The sequence below is a fragment of the Strix uralensis genome, chromosome Z (assembly GCF_047716275.1).
Source record: "Strix uralensis isolate ZFMK-TIS-50842 chromosome Z, bStrUra1, whole genome shotgun sequence".
NCBI classification, from domain to species: Eukaryota; Metazoa; Chordata; class Aves; order Strigiformes; family Strigidae; genus Strix; species Strix uralensis.
The window spans coordinates 37,886,948-37,900,368 of NC_134012.1; the positions used below are offsets into that span (position 1 = coordinate 37,886,948).

The following is a 13,421-nucleotide window of genomic DNA, read 5'->3' on the forward strand; positions in this document are numbered from 1 at the left end:
CCACCAGGATGTGTCTCTCCTGCTTCCCCACTCCTTGCAGACACGGGCTGCGGCTCACCTACCTGTCAGGGGTGCCCCATGGATGATGACGACGATCCCTCGCGCGCGCCCCTCTGCAGAGATATCGACGCCAAAGTGGCGGGCGATGGCCCTATAGACAGGGCTGTTGGCCAGTTCTCCCGCGGCTGCCTTGCTGCTGGTGATGCTCTGCCGATGCTCTGCTGTGCAGAACCAGATAGAAAAGTCAGCCTCCTGCCTACCTATGATCCTGATCATCCTCCCCGTCCCCTCAGATCCTGGGAGAGAAGACTCTGCTGAAACCAACACCACACCGAGGTCTCACCATGCCCCTCCTTTAGGCTTGTGCAGATCAGGGTCTGCCCTAGATGGTGGTCAAGGTGCCTGTTCAGAGTATAGGAAATGGGGTGGCAGAAAGAGGAAAGAGCAAGCATTTGGCAATACCTAAAAGGACTGGGCCAAATCTCCCGTGCCCTGTCAACATGGTCCTCATGGGAGTTTGGTCCCAGGTCCTGCTGAGTAAAGGGGGGACAGGCAGAACCAGGCATTTTACACCATCCCAAGGGAGAGGCTCCATTTGTGGATCAAACCATTATCCAAAAGCTGGATGCTTTAGGAATATTATACCAGGAGATGTAGCTGGGCTCTGAATTCACCATAACAGCATTTGCAAAGAGCTCCCACCTTTGCCCTTAGGAGGTCACCAAAAGCCATCTCGCTTGCAGTGTCACGCAGGACAGAGAGCGCGCTGCCCTGCCTAGGAAAGGGAACAGCATCATCCTGATCCCAGCAGCTCCTGGGGGAAAAGGTGCTCATTTGGCAAAACTGGGGAGAACCTCTCTGGCCTCTCACTTGTCCCTGCCCTGTCTGCAACATTACCCATCCCCTGTCTTTTCTCAACACCTTCCTCCTCCTCCGCATTCAGATTTAGAGTCCACTTGTTGGACTGGCTTTCATCAAACACGGAGGGGAAAATGAATGAGCTCTGGGATGAGACAGTGTGAATGATCCCAGCAGAGGACTTTCTTCCTTGATCTGACAGAGACTGGACATCTTCAAAGTTTGCTGAGGAGGAAGGCCACAGGGAGGGAAGAAGAGGGTGGACATGGCCAGGCAATCTGTTCTTTGACATTTGCCACTTTGCACGGCCACGTGCAAAAGATGGAAAGTTTCCCAAGGAGAAGTCTGTCCAGGCTGTCTCTGCCCTTGGGGGGATTTTGAGTTTGTGCTTTTGGTGCTGGGAAGGAACAAATATAAGATAGCTGGTGATATTAGACCTGGTCCTGCTGGCTGAAGAACTCATCCAATCCTATTTTTTGTGGTTAGGGGACACAAGAGGACAACATGATTATTTCCCCGGTCCATGGTAGGCAGATATGAGCTTGCTTTGGCTGCACTCAGGGCTGGTAGGGGATGCGTGTTACAAGCCACAGACCTTCATGCTGGAATTCCTCCACCAAGCTGGGGAATGGGTGGCTGCTAAAAGCCTGGGCTTCTCATGTAGAGCTTGGGGCATGCGGGCTGGACTCCCCGCTGTGTCCACACTCAGGACAGCCAATGCCAAACCCTCACCGTTGTCCTGGCCTGCTGGTTCCCCAGTCTTGGACTTTGTCTGCTCATCCTGCAGCCTCTTCTGGTCCTGATAGTACTCCAGCACCTCAGGGGGCAGCTTCTCACCCGGGGCATGCAGAGGCAGCAATAAGGTGTTGTGGCAATCGTAGTCTTTAAGCGTCTGCAGGATCTGTGCATGTAGGGAAGAGAAGCCATATGCAGGACGTGTTTCTAACAACACGGACTATCCAAGCCCCTCCACAGTCTGCCAGCAGAGCTGGCTAACCCTGAAATGCCACCAGACTTTGCCCTGGGGACTGTCTCCATCTCCCTGGCACGAACCCGGGAATGCTGGAGCACTGTGAAACTACGGGAGCGTGCACATGGGGGCCAGACCTTCCCTCTCACCTGCTCCTCAGCAAGGTACTGCTGGTCGAACTCCAGCGAGTAAAACTCGATGGGGAACTCGCATGGGTTCTTCACCACCACCGTCCCCTCTGCTCCACAGCTGTACGGCAGCAACGGTCCCAGCTCAAGCACTGGGGGGCTGAACTCCAGCTGTGGCTCCAGCCCACACCCCAAGACCTGCAGTTGGAGGTGCTGGCTGCTCTGGCAAATGTTAATCTTCAGCTCACTTCTATAGGACTTCTGAAAAGAGAGAAGCACAGAAAGCTCCTCCATGAAGTCCCAGGTGACAGGGCCTCAAATTCAACACTTGCCCCAGGGCAGGGGTGTCACCAGTACCTCTAAGGGGAATAGAAAACAGATATTTACTTCCAGCAGGGGCTACAGCATCTGCATGCTGGCTCTGAGTAACTGGGATGAATCCTGGTGTGAAGTGTAACTGGATATTTGGGTGTCAGACGAATCTAAAATGCACTGTCAGATGTTTTCACCTAGTCATGAGGGAGTGTGATGCTCATGAGAAAGGTCCTCAGGGTTATGTTGCCCAGACACAGTCCTGGCACTGCTGCATCAGGCAAACATCAGCTCTATGAATGAGGCAGATGAGCTCTCACTGGCTAGAAATAAGGGTCGTCTTCTCTGCTCAGTGATTGGCTCTGGTCAAAGCCAGACACAAGATGGTTACACCTCTACAGCAATTAAAACATCCCTGGGACTGTTCCCAGGCACGGAAGCACTTGTGTCCATCCTGTTACCCACTGCCAGTTTCCAAGTCACAGTGGCCACAAGCAAACTGCTTTTGGGAATGCCCCATCATTTCACCTGACTCCCAGACTGCCTGGGAACGTGCAGGCAGGCTGGGCCAGAGCCACAGGGACTGCTGGCAGCACACCACTGCAGACGACTGTCCTGCCGTGCCCAGGAAGGTGCCTGGTGGCTGTTTTGTCTGCTGGTACCAGCAGCAGGACTTGCCTAGATTGGCCCTTCCAGGGTTATCCCCTGCAAGCGCACCAGCTGCTCTGCACCAGGGCACTGCAGCCTTAAACAGGCCTGTGGAAGGGGGAGACGAGGGCAAACAGGCAGATTTCCCCCCATGCGCCGAGAGGCAGCCACCTCACCGTGCCCTGATGCTGAGCAAGCTCCCCAGGGGGATTTCAAAGCCCCTCTCAGAAGAGTGTGCTGCAGGGGGAACTGAGGCACAGTGGGTACGGTGCTTGCAGAAAGCTCTCTGTGGAGGCAGACGCCGTCTCCTCTTCTCTGTGCTGGGCTCTCGTTACCACACTGCCCTGCCAGACCTCTTGGGGGTGACACTTGCTGATCTCACCTCTTCTGTGGGTGACAACCTGACTCGCACGTTGCATCGCTGTCCTGGAGCGAGGGATCCAGCCGAGGGCAGTGCCTCGAAGACACAGGGCTGGGCCTTCAACTTCTGGGGCACCTTCCGACACATCCTCGCTGGCCAATGTCTGTCCATCTGAGAACAAAAAAACAATTGTGTGAGGTCTCCTTGGTCTGCGAGGACAGACCCTCGGTTCCTCCAGTGCTCTGAGACACCGTCATGGTGCTGAGGGCACCCACAGCCAAACCAGCCGAGGCCACCTGTGGCCTAGAACTGGAGGGAAAACAGGCAGGGCAGGCAGATGGGGAGGCACCATCCTCAGAAGAGGAGGAACGGGGGAAGGTGGCAGAGAAGTGAAGCACCAGCTAATGCACAGGTCCAGGTGAGCCAGCCTTGCTCTGTACCCTCCAAAGCTTCCTCAGATGAGCTGTGGCCCAAGTGCTCACGCAGCCACAGGGGCAGAAAGGGCAAGAGAGGCAAAGAAAGCCCAACTGAGAAGTTACATGTTACACATTGTCTGTGCTTTACCTTCTTAACAGGCTCATTTATAGTGATGACCCAGTTACAGGGGATCTGGAGCTGACTGTGGAGCTGGACAGTTTCTTCCTGGCACTGCCCACACTGGAGAGTGGAGAACTCCAGTCTGTCCCTGGAGACGCAGAGGGATGGCACAGCCACGCTGGCATGGAGGTGGACATGGAACGTGGGGCCTCCTGCTACCTAGGGAAGGACCGAGTGTCCAGCTGAGAGCCCCAGTGACATCTGTTGCTGTCACTGACTCTCCACATGCCCCGAGAGGTGCACGGGCACAGCGGGGTGAGGAAGCACGCCGTAGGTACCTTGATGGGCAGGAGCACGTCCACCTCTCCCAGTGGCAGGTTGGCGCTCTGTGGGTCGAAGCGCACTTCAAACACCTTGGTCTCGCAGCAGAGCAGGTGCTTCACGTGGTCCAGATCCACACTGAAACCTTGAACAGATGAAAATAAAGCAGCTGAGATGCACAATAGACATGAATGTGTCACAAGCACGTTAAGGCCATATGTCCTGGCTGGCAGCTCTGTGAAGGACCCCTTTGTACCTGTGGAGAAGATTGCCGCTCCTTCTCCCTTGTCACCATACAAGGAGAAAGGGCTTTCACAGTCAGAATCCAAGACCCACATGGTAAAAAGGAAACATCTCAGTTGAGGAGCTCCAACCATGCCTTCACTAGGCATCCCAGGGAAGGATGCACAGACCTCTCCAAAGGAGAATTTCCAACTAAGATTCCCCCATGCCATGGTACTCCCTGAAAAACAATTTAGAGGAGGCAACTGATCACCCTTCAGACATGGCGAGTCACCATTTGCTGGTACTGCAGCCTTATGTCAAGGCCTGTTTAGAAAGCCTATTTTGACACAACAGAGGGCCTCACAGGCTGTCTTCTCAATAAAGGCTGAACAGAAGTGCTATGGCATTATGAACTTTAAACAAAGCACTTCCAAACCACAGAACGTCCATCTGTTTGCAACACAAGCCCATGGAGTGCCCATCAGATGATGCTCATGGTAGCCAAGAGCAGAAGATGCTGAGAGGTGACCAAGGCGATCAGCCCATCCAGCCCCTGCAGGGAAGTGTTAGGGCAGGCACAGGCAGGCTGGGTCTCTGAGCACTGCTGGCCAGGAGAACTCAGGCTCTAAAGCACCAGGCAGAGGGTCCCAAGGAGGAAAAAGTTATACACACAAGCACTCAAAAAAACTCCCCATGTCTAGTGGCTTAAGCTAATCTGTCAGAGACAGCTCCTTCAAGCCCACGTGAAGTCTCTCCAGCACCGGTTACCTGCGTCACGCAGGACCCGTCTATCAGTGTGGAAGGACACAGGGAACTGCCCGGTGTTGGTGATCCTCACGACGTGCGTGGGGGTGTTACCGAGAATCACGTACCCAAAGTCCAGGAGGTACTCGGGCAGCTCAACTCTGAAAGGAGGAGTAAGGACAGTCCTTAAACCACAGCCTGGCTACATTTCCAAGAGCATGGAAGATGCAAATAAAGTGAATATTTCTGGATTCGCTGCTGTAAAAACTCAACTCAAGCCCGTGAAACCCAAGGCCTGACCACCTGGTAGTAAGACTTTGGTAAGTCACGAGGAGCATAGGACCTAGGTTTTATCACCTACCAGTGGGACCTTAAAATAAAACTAGTTTAAAATGAATACTGGTCACAGCTCCTCTGCTATAGAAAGCCACTGTAGATAAGTCCAGTGGACCTCCACTGGTCTCAATGAAACTGCTAAGCCTGGTGTACAGCCCCAGCCTGAAATGGCTTCAGGACCTTGTCATAAGATTCGCCTGCACAGGAAATCTTCACTGCTCTGCAACCAGATCTGTCCCCAAAGCAGCACCGACAAATGCAGTAATCAACACCTACAAGATTCACGGGAGGGTCCTTTTCCAGAGCAATCACACTTGGGAAAGCACATACGTGATCAGTTTTGCAGAGCATCTTCCCGAACTGGAGCCTACCATGCCTGTGCCTCCTCATGAAGGAGCAGAGGGAAGTTACCGAGGTAAGTCCTGCAGTCCCACCAGCATCCAAGCCACCTGATTTAGGGTTTGTCAAGGGTGTGTCAACCTCTGCAGTTCCCTACTCTTTTTGCTCAGTGTGGTCTGTTAGCTGGAACAAAGATGCCAGCTCTGAGTTGCCTCTTTCAGAGCTGGTCAGCAGGGATGGTGTTGGTGCTCTCTGGAAGGGCTTGATGCTCTGCACTGGACCCCCTCAGCCCTAAGAGCAGGACCCAGAGCCTGTGGGGAGCTGAGCACCTCCAAAGCTCAGGGTGGCTCTGTGGAAGTGAGGACACTCAGCTGCTCACAGGGAGCATGTCAAAGCTACCAGGATCAGACCCTTTCTGAAGTCCCCACTATCCCCAGCTCTGCAGACACAAGGACCTCTCAGGAGCAGGGGTGCACTGATGGGTGTTACCCTTGGGGCACAAGAAGATAGGGTACAAGAGGCCCTACTAACTTGAGAAGCCTCTGATGAGCGTGCTGGTCAAAGGCAGTGGCCTCTGGGGGACCAGAGGTGAGAGCTTTCTGCTGCTCCAGGGCGTGTTCCTCTATCAGCATCTGCTCCATCTGCATCTGCAGCCGAGGGTCCAGCTGAGGGAAGGAAAGGCAGTGGCTGGTTAGCAACGGTCCTTCCCAAGGCTCCCCCCTACTTGTGTTGAGAGGGGTGATGGGGTCCTTCTGTATTGCTGCTCAGTGTCTGTGACACCTCCTGCTCTCTTAGTCAGGGCCTCATCTCAAGGGCAATGAACTCCAGTATCTTCGCCTGCCCAGTCACTGTTATAAAAGCTGATCTGGCCAGACAAACAGACAGACAAGCCAGGAACCTTCCAGAGCTCCGAGTCTTTGCCTGGCCCCAGCCAGTGCCAAAGCAGCTCGGACAAAAGCTCTCTTGTAAAGGGAGCCACGATAAAGCTGCTGTCTCTTAGAGATCAGTCCTGGCAGCACAGTCCCAGGGCACAGTCAGGCTGCTGCTATTAAGCTCTGTAAACCTGGCAGGACTTGGGTTGTGAGCAGCAAATACCCCAGTGATGACCTACATCTCCATCCCAAAGTACCATAAATTCAATCACTTGAGCAGGGTCTTCAGGATCTCTCCCTGGGGCAGCCCTGGGGGCAATGCTGAGCTGATGCAGGATCATGGGCAGGTTGGGTGTCCTGATGCAGGATCATGGGCAGGGAGGTCCCAAGTGCCAGCAGGGCACCGGGAAGCCTGCTGCGGGCTGCAGGGGACCAAATGACACCGGGGGAGGGAGGCACGTGTCAAATGGGGCAGCAGCCATTCTCACCATGGCATCCAAGGGATCTGGGGGTGGCTCCGTGGCCACAGCCTCCCCCAGAACAACTGCTTCCTCTCTCTGGCTGTCTTTCATCTTTTCTATCACCTCCTTGAGGACCTTCTCATATTTTTCATTTCCCGAAGGAAGAAAACATCCACAAATAGAAGCGTGGCACAGCGCCATTCCCATTTAAGCTGGGAAGCCCCACTTCCTCGACTCTGGCCTCTCCCAGAAACACCCTCCTCAAGCAATGTATGGAAAGTAGATGCTGCTTTTCCTCTATCAACCCTGATGTTCATTCCCACCCATCTTCCTCCCCACATAGGAGCATCTCATCCCCTGCAATGTGACGCAAATCCAACCCTGCCAAAATCCCTGCCAGCCTGTGCTCAGCTTTCCCGAGCATTTCTGTCCAGCCACCACCTTCCCAGGACTCCGACACATGCTGGCAAGCTCTGCAGGATGGTTCCTGGGGCAAAGCCCACACGGGCTCATCTGCCAGAGCCTCAGGAACCAACCGGGGGGTTGAGTGTTGGTCTGACAGCCCTGAAACCTCCAGGCTCCATGGAGGCAGGTGTGAGCTGCCCTACGGGCATCTGACATGGAGGAGAAACAGGGGATCCTCCTGGGGAGCAGACAGGCCGTGCTCACCTTTGATGTTCCTGGACAGGTCCAAGTAGATCCTGGGAAAGGTCCCCTCTCCTTTCAGGGAGATTTCTTCTGGTTCTAGGTGACCCACTTGGATCTGGAAAGTCCTGCAGAAGGCTCCAGGCACTCCTGGCAGGTAATAGACTTCCAGGACTTGCTCCTGGCCAGGTCCAACTTAACCCTGCAGGGTGTGGGAGAAGAGGGAGGGAATGAACCAAAGAGGGTTTGGTGGAGGGATGGCTCAGACGACAGACACACCGAGAAGAGAAGGCAGGTTCTCATATATAAGAAAGTATCAGACAACATCGCCTTCTAGCTTTCTTGTACCCAGAAGCTGAAGTCTCCTACACCAGGTCCTTCAGAGGGCTCGTAGGGATGCACTCCCCCAGGACAGACCCACAGACCGCCCCTTGCTCAGCATGAGCACAGCTCTGCCCCTAGCGGTGTTTACCCTCTGCTAGCAAGAGCCAGACTGAAGAAATAAAAGCTCTTTTACCAGCCACTATGCAAAATAAGGGAAGTGCCCACACTCTCAGCATGGCCAGCAGCTCCTGCCACAGCACATCAGCGGTTCCCAGGCTGGTGTTGAAGGGCCTGACCCCTTATAAATGATCCCAACCACACACCTCCTGCCTGTGCGGTTACACCGGGGGTGCGTGAGCCTATCCAGACTCACGGTGACCTGCAAACATGCATCTCTGGAAAGGCAGGAGCAGAGACTAGGACAAGATCTAGGGAAGGTGTTGCCAGGAAGGGCACCTCCTCTCCAGGCTTCCAGAAAGCTGCCTGAGCCCCAGGCTAGGCTCCCGCCAGCCAGACTGAGAGCAAATGCAAGCAGACAGCAACATAGCCTGGGGTGACGGGACACAGCCGCAGCTTTCCTCGGCTCACCCTCTGCACACTGGGCTGGACCCTCGGCTCCCCACTCCCCTTCACGCTGCAGGGAGAAGCTGCTGAGCGGGACAGATCTTGCCACTTGGTCCCCTGAGCCCCTGGTGCAGCGCAGAACACAGCTGCAGCAAAAGCCAGCCCTGCCAAGCTGCCAGTGCCAATGGGGCTGTCACAGCAACTGATTGCGCGGGTCTGAGCAGAGCTGGGTCTTTGGAAGTTCGCAGGAAGAGGGCATCAGTGTGTCACCCCTTGTAGGAGACAGGCATGAGGAAATGTGAACGCCTTTGGCTTCCTCTTCCCACTGCAAAAAGGGACTAGACAGGAATGCTGCTCCAGCCCAAAGACAGCAACACAGGACTGAGAAGTTGGGATGGTGAGATGCTGCAAAGTCCTCTCCTCACTGTTCCAGCCCTGCTCCTGTCTGGCCCCCTCACTGCCCCACAAAGCTGCTGCGAAGCAGCAAAGCTGGGGGAGTGGGGGACCGGTACAGGGGCTGCTACAATTTCTGGCAAAGCAGCTTCATGCCCAAGTGAGAGCATTTAAGTCCCGCTCAGTGCTGGCAGGGGACTGGCAGGGTGTGCTACAGGCAGGGACAAGGAGTAAGCCCTGTCCAATCACACACCCTGGGAAAGGTGACTCTCAGGAGAGCCGGCACAGTGTGGCCCCAGTGCCCGCACAGCTGGAGCACTCAGCAGTTGGGGTCCCCAGAGCCACCGAAGCACTGGTGCCTCTGGCCGGTGGCTGCTGTGTGACAGCAGGGTCACCCGCCGGCAAAGGCCGTGAAGGGCGATGAGGACCACGCTTGCTTGACCCTCCCTGCCTCCCAGTAGCAGCTGCTTGCAGCCCTGTCTCTCCTGTCTGCTTTTGTGGGTTGTTTTCTTTTTTTTTAATTTTGGTTTTTTTCCCCTACAACCCCCTGCTGGGCAGCCTGACCCAGAGCCAGGGTCCATCACTCGCGCCACCTCCGTACTCACTGTGCTGGGCAGGACCAGGGGCACGCCGGGCAGAGGGCTGTCTGCGGTGCCTGCGCTGGGCCTTAGCACCACGTAGGTGAATCCCATCTTCCCGCTGTTCGGCAGGGTGACCTCTGCTTCGGTGACTTTGTTAAACAGCTGAAGAGAGGACAGAGGAGTGGGAAGCTGAAGACACAGGCCTGATACTGGGAACCTCCTTCTGCTTTCATTGGGATGCGAGCAAATGAACTCAACACAGGAGAAAAGCAGAGGCAGAGGAGGTACAGGCATTTGAGTCTCCCAGGTTAACCTGGGGAAGCCACCGCCACAGGGCACCCCTTAGCCCTACACAGGAACAGATACTGATGGCGGCATGCAGAGGGGCAATGCCAACCACAGAGATCAGTCATAAGGAAACCAAGGAGGAGACAAGCTCTCTGCACCTCATGGTGTCATCTCACACCCAGCTGGAACAAAGGAGGTGGCATCAAGACATTGCAGAAGAAAAAGCACCTGCAGTGACAGCAAAATGGGAGACAGGGCAACAGCTGGAAATATCTGTGGGGTTTTTAACCAAAAAGAAGTGGGGATTATTCTAGGACATTCTCTCCAGCTACAGTGACTGGGAAGCCCAAGTTAACTTCCTCCCTCGTTTATTTTGTTGATTAATCAAGAACATCAAAAGAGAGCACCTCCTTGGACCTCAGGCTTTAGGAGTGGATCAGCAGATGGATGTCTTGGGGCACGTCCCTCTGGAGATCACCACTGGGACCCTGCCTGCCCCAGGAGGTGCTGTTAGTTACCTTGAGGAGGAGGAATTCCCAGCTGGAGGGGGGTGGAGATGGCCTTTAAAAACCAGCTTGAATGCAGGACATATCACTCCAAGGTTGTACTTCCAAGCCATAGAGCCAACAAAGTAGTTGGGAAGGGGAGAGAGCCCTAGCCCTAGGTGGGTGGCAACCCGCCGGTGATGGTTTCACGACAAGGACCTCGGCCAAGAGAAGCGTGTGGTACCTGCAGCCTGTAGTCGATCTCTGTGATGTCTAGGAGGTAGCTGATGAGCGAAGCCTCTCCACTTAGCACGATGTCATAGGTCGGGCCTCCCTCCACCCTGCACAGCACCATGACATGGGCGACGATATTTGTGTAGCCAAAGAAGGTGAACATGACCCGCTGGCTCTCACCTGGCTGCAGCACACCGTAGAGCGGCAGGACATCGAAAACCTGGAGGTAGGCGAGGAGAGATCAAGATGTCGAGCATGGAAACTGATGCAGAAGAGCAGCCATGGCTTGGAGCGAAGTACAGACGTGGCTGGAGGGGGCTCTTCCTCAAACACAGGCAAAATCACCCTAATCTCATCCTGTATCCATTCCACTTACCAGCGGAGGGGCCACGGGAAAAATTTTCTCCCATACTCACTCATTAACGCATTAATTAATACACTACATATTAAAGTAATTTGGGCTGTCTCCTGGCAGCAAGAAATTCTCTTCACTGCAGAACTTGCCTTTAAAAGCACCTTTTACTGCCTTAAGAAAAACACAGTATTCGGAGGTGAAAGCCCTTAGAGCTGGGGAGGGAGGACTCCAGCCCAGCTCATCTGACTCCTGATGCTTTTCACTCTCTCCGATTTGCATGCTGCGCTCTCTCAAGATGCTACAGCAAAAGCTACTGCAGAAATTTCCTGTTGACCACTTGATTAGCAACAAGATGAATAATGCCCTCCATAGCTGCTGCACAGGTCAACCCTACGACATGTCCTGCGTGGCCTCTCCAGTGACCAGTTGCTTCAGCAGCGCTGTGCGATGGGCTTGGAGGGACGTGAGGCCACTCTGCGAGCAGCATCGAGGGCCACCAGTGGGAGGGGGGCTACATAACTGCTTGCCACACTGGAAACATGGCACAAGATGGATTCCCATTTACCTCCTCCATTCCCAAGGTGACGGGCTCTGCCTCCACAAACTGCATCAGTCTGTTGATCCCCACCAGGCTCTGAGTCTCCACAGCACCTTCCAGCTCCGCAGCAGTGGATGGCAGCAACTGGAAAACAAGCATCATGGGCTGCAGTAAGCAGCTGGCTGGTCTGGGTGAGACCACTCTGCTGCAGGCTCCACCACCTCATCCAGCCAGGAGCAGCTGAGATGGGACCTGGGTGCAAATCAAGTATGGGTATGTCCGTGCCATCCATTGAGAGTGGGTCCAAGCCCACCCACAGGTGAGACACGGGCTCCATCTGCACTTCCTACGCACAAGCTTGCATGGGGAAGCTGAGTGCACTCAGCCCTCAGTCCTGGCAGAGACCTCAAGGGCATTTTGCACCCTTGTGCCAGCCCAGCTTCGCTCACTCCTGCCCAAGGAATGTGCCCAGAACCCCAAGCCTCGACAGGTTAGGTTCTTCATGACAAAAACAGGAACACAGCTGCAAGTGAGAAGTATCAAAACCAGGAAAATAAGGACTTGGCACAACTATTCCATTTCAGAGAGTGCTTAGGTTTCATCTCGTGCAGCCATCAGTGCTGGAGAGCTGAGGATCTCCACCAGGTCATTCTCTTGAACAACACCTTCCTGAAGAAGGCAGCCGAGGTGTTCTTCTGTCTTGCAGCAGCTGAGAGCTGGTGTTTGACCTCAGAGGTGCCATCTTTCAAAAGGAACCTCATCCCTGGGCTTCTGATCCCTAATTTAATAAGCGAGGGCTTTGTGAGTGCTTTTGAAATGTAGTAATACCTGCTTCTTCAGTAACGTGAAGAAGTGCTTTGTGCTGGGGCCTTGACATCAGCAGAATCTGCAAGAATATTTATGGGACATCTTTACACCTAATCAGAGGCTACACCTCCCCGGTAGATGAAGCTCAGAATCAGAAGATTCAATGCTCTTTCTCTCATCTTCACACTTTCAAGCCTAGCAAAGCTTTGCCAAGCGCCTGTTCCCAAAGATTCTAACCCGCATATTTCCTAGGCCTATGGTCTCCCACCTCCCCAGGGAGGTTATGTGGTACAGTGACACAAGCGGAAGATGAAGCTGCAATCCAGACATATCCTTTGAGGCACTTTTGGATCCTACTTAGCCATATCTACTTGAATTTCTTTGCTTTATTTCTGCATACATGGCAACAAAGCAGGAAATAAAGATGATTCCACCCTTCTATCTGAAAACATTCAGCCACACTATTCTTTACGTCTACAGGGTATCATTTCTCCTGATTCAGAAAAAATGTGCAGTTATAATGTTAAAATGACCGATATTTGGATGTGAGCAGATGCAACCCCTCTCCTTGAACTTAATGCCAACGCCAGTGCTTTCAGAACTTCCCATGCTTTCCTGCATCCTTTTTTATTGCCCCAGGAGCAGCCTCTGTCCCACACAATGCAGAACAAGGCGCCAGTTCCCACTAGCATGGACGTCGAGTTCCAAAGCACCGAGGTTCACCAGGAAGGTCAGCAGACCAAAGGCCATTTTCCATGCCAGGAGGAAGAGACAATGACTTTGCAAAGTCTCATTTTATCAAAGACAGCTCTGTGGCCATCCCTGCAATACTGCAGGTTTCGGGTGAAGGCAGAGACATAAAAACAGGCGGCTCCAGCTGGGGTTGAGAAGGTGGTACATGGAGATCACAGTACTTGGCACAGCTTGATACAGGAAGGAAACTGGAAGCCTTCACATCATGATGCAGATAAAAGCCTCATTTTACAGTGTAAAAACAAGCCAAAAAAACCCCCAAACTCAGCATAGGTCCGTAGGATCTGAGAGGGCTTCTCCAAGCAAAGCTATCCGATTTCTCCCTCCCCAGAAGCCCCGTGT

At 53.9% G+C, this 13,421-nt stretch overlaps 1 pseudogene; it reads right to left on the reverse strand.

Annotated features, from left to right (window-relative positions):
* The window catches only part of LOC141938236 (hydrocephalus-inducing protein homolog), a 73,096-nt pseudogene that overhangs the window by 5,817 nt on the left and 53,858 nt on the right, over positions 1–13,421 (reverse strand).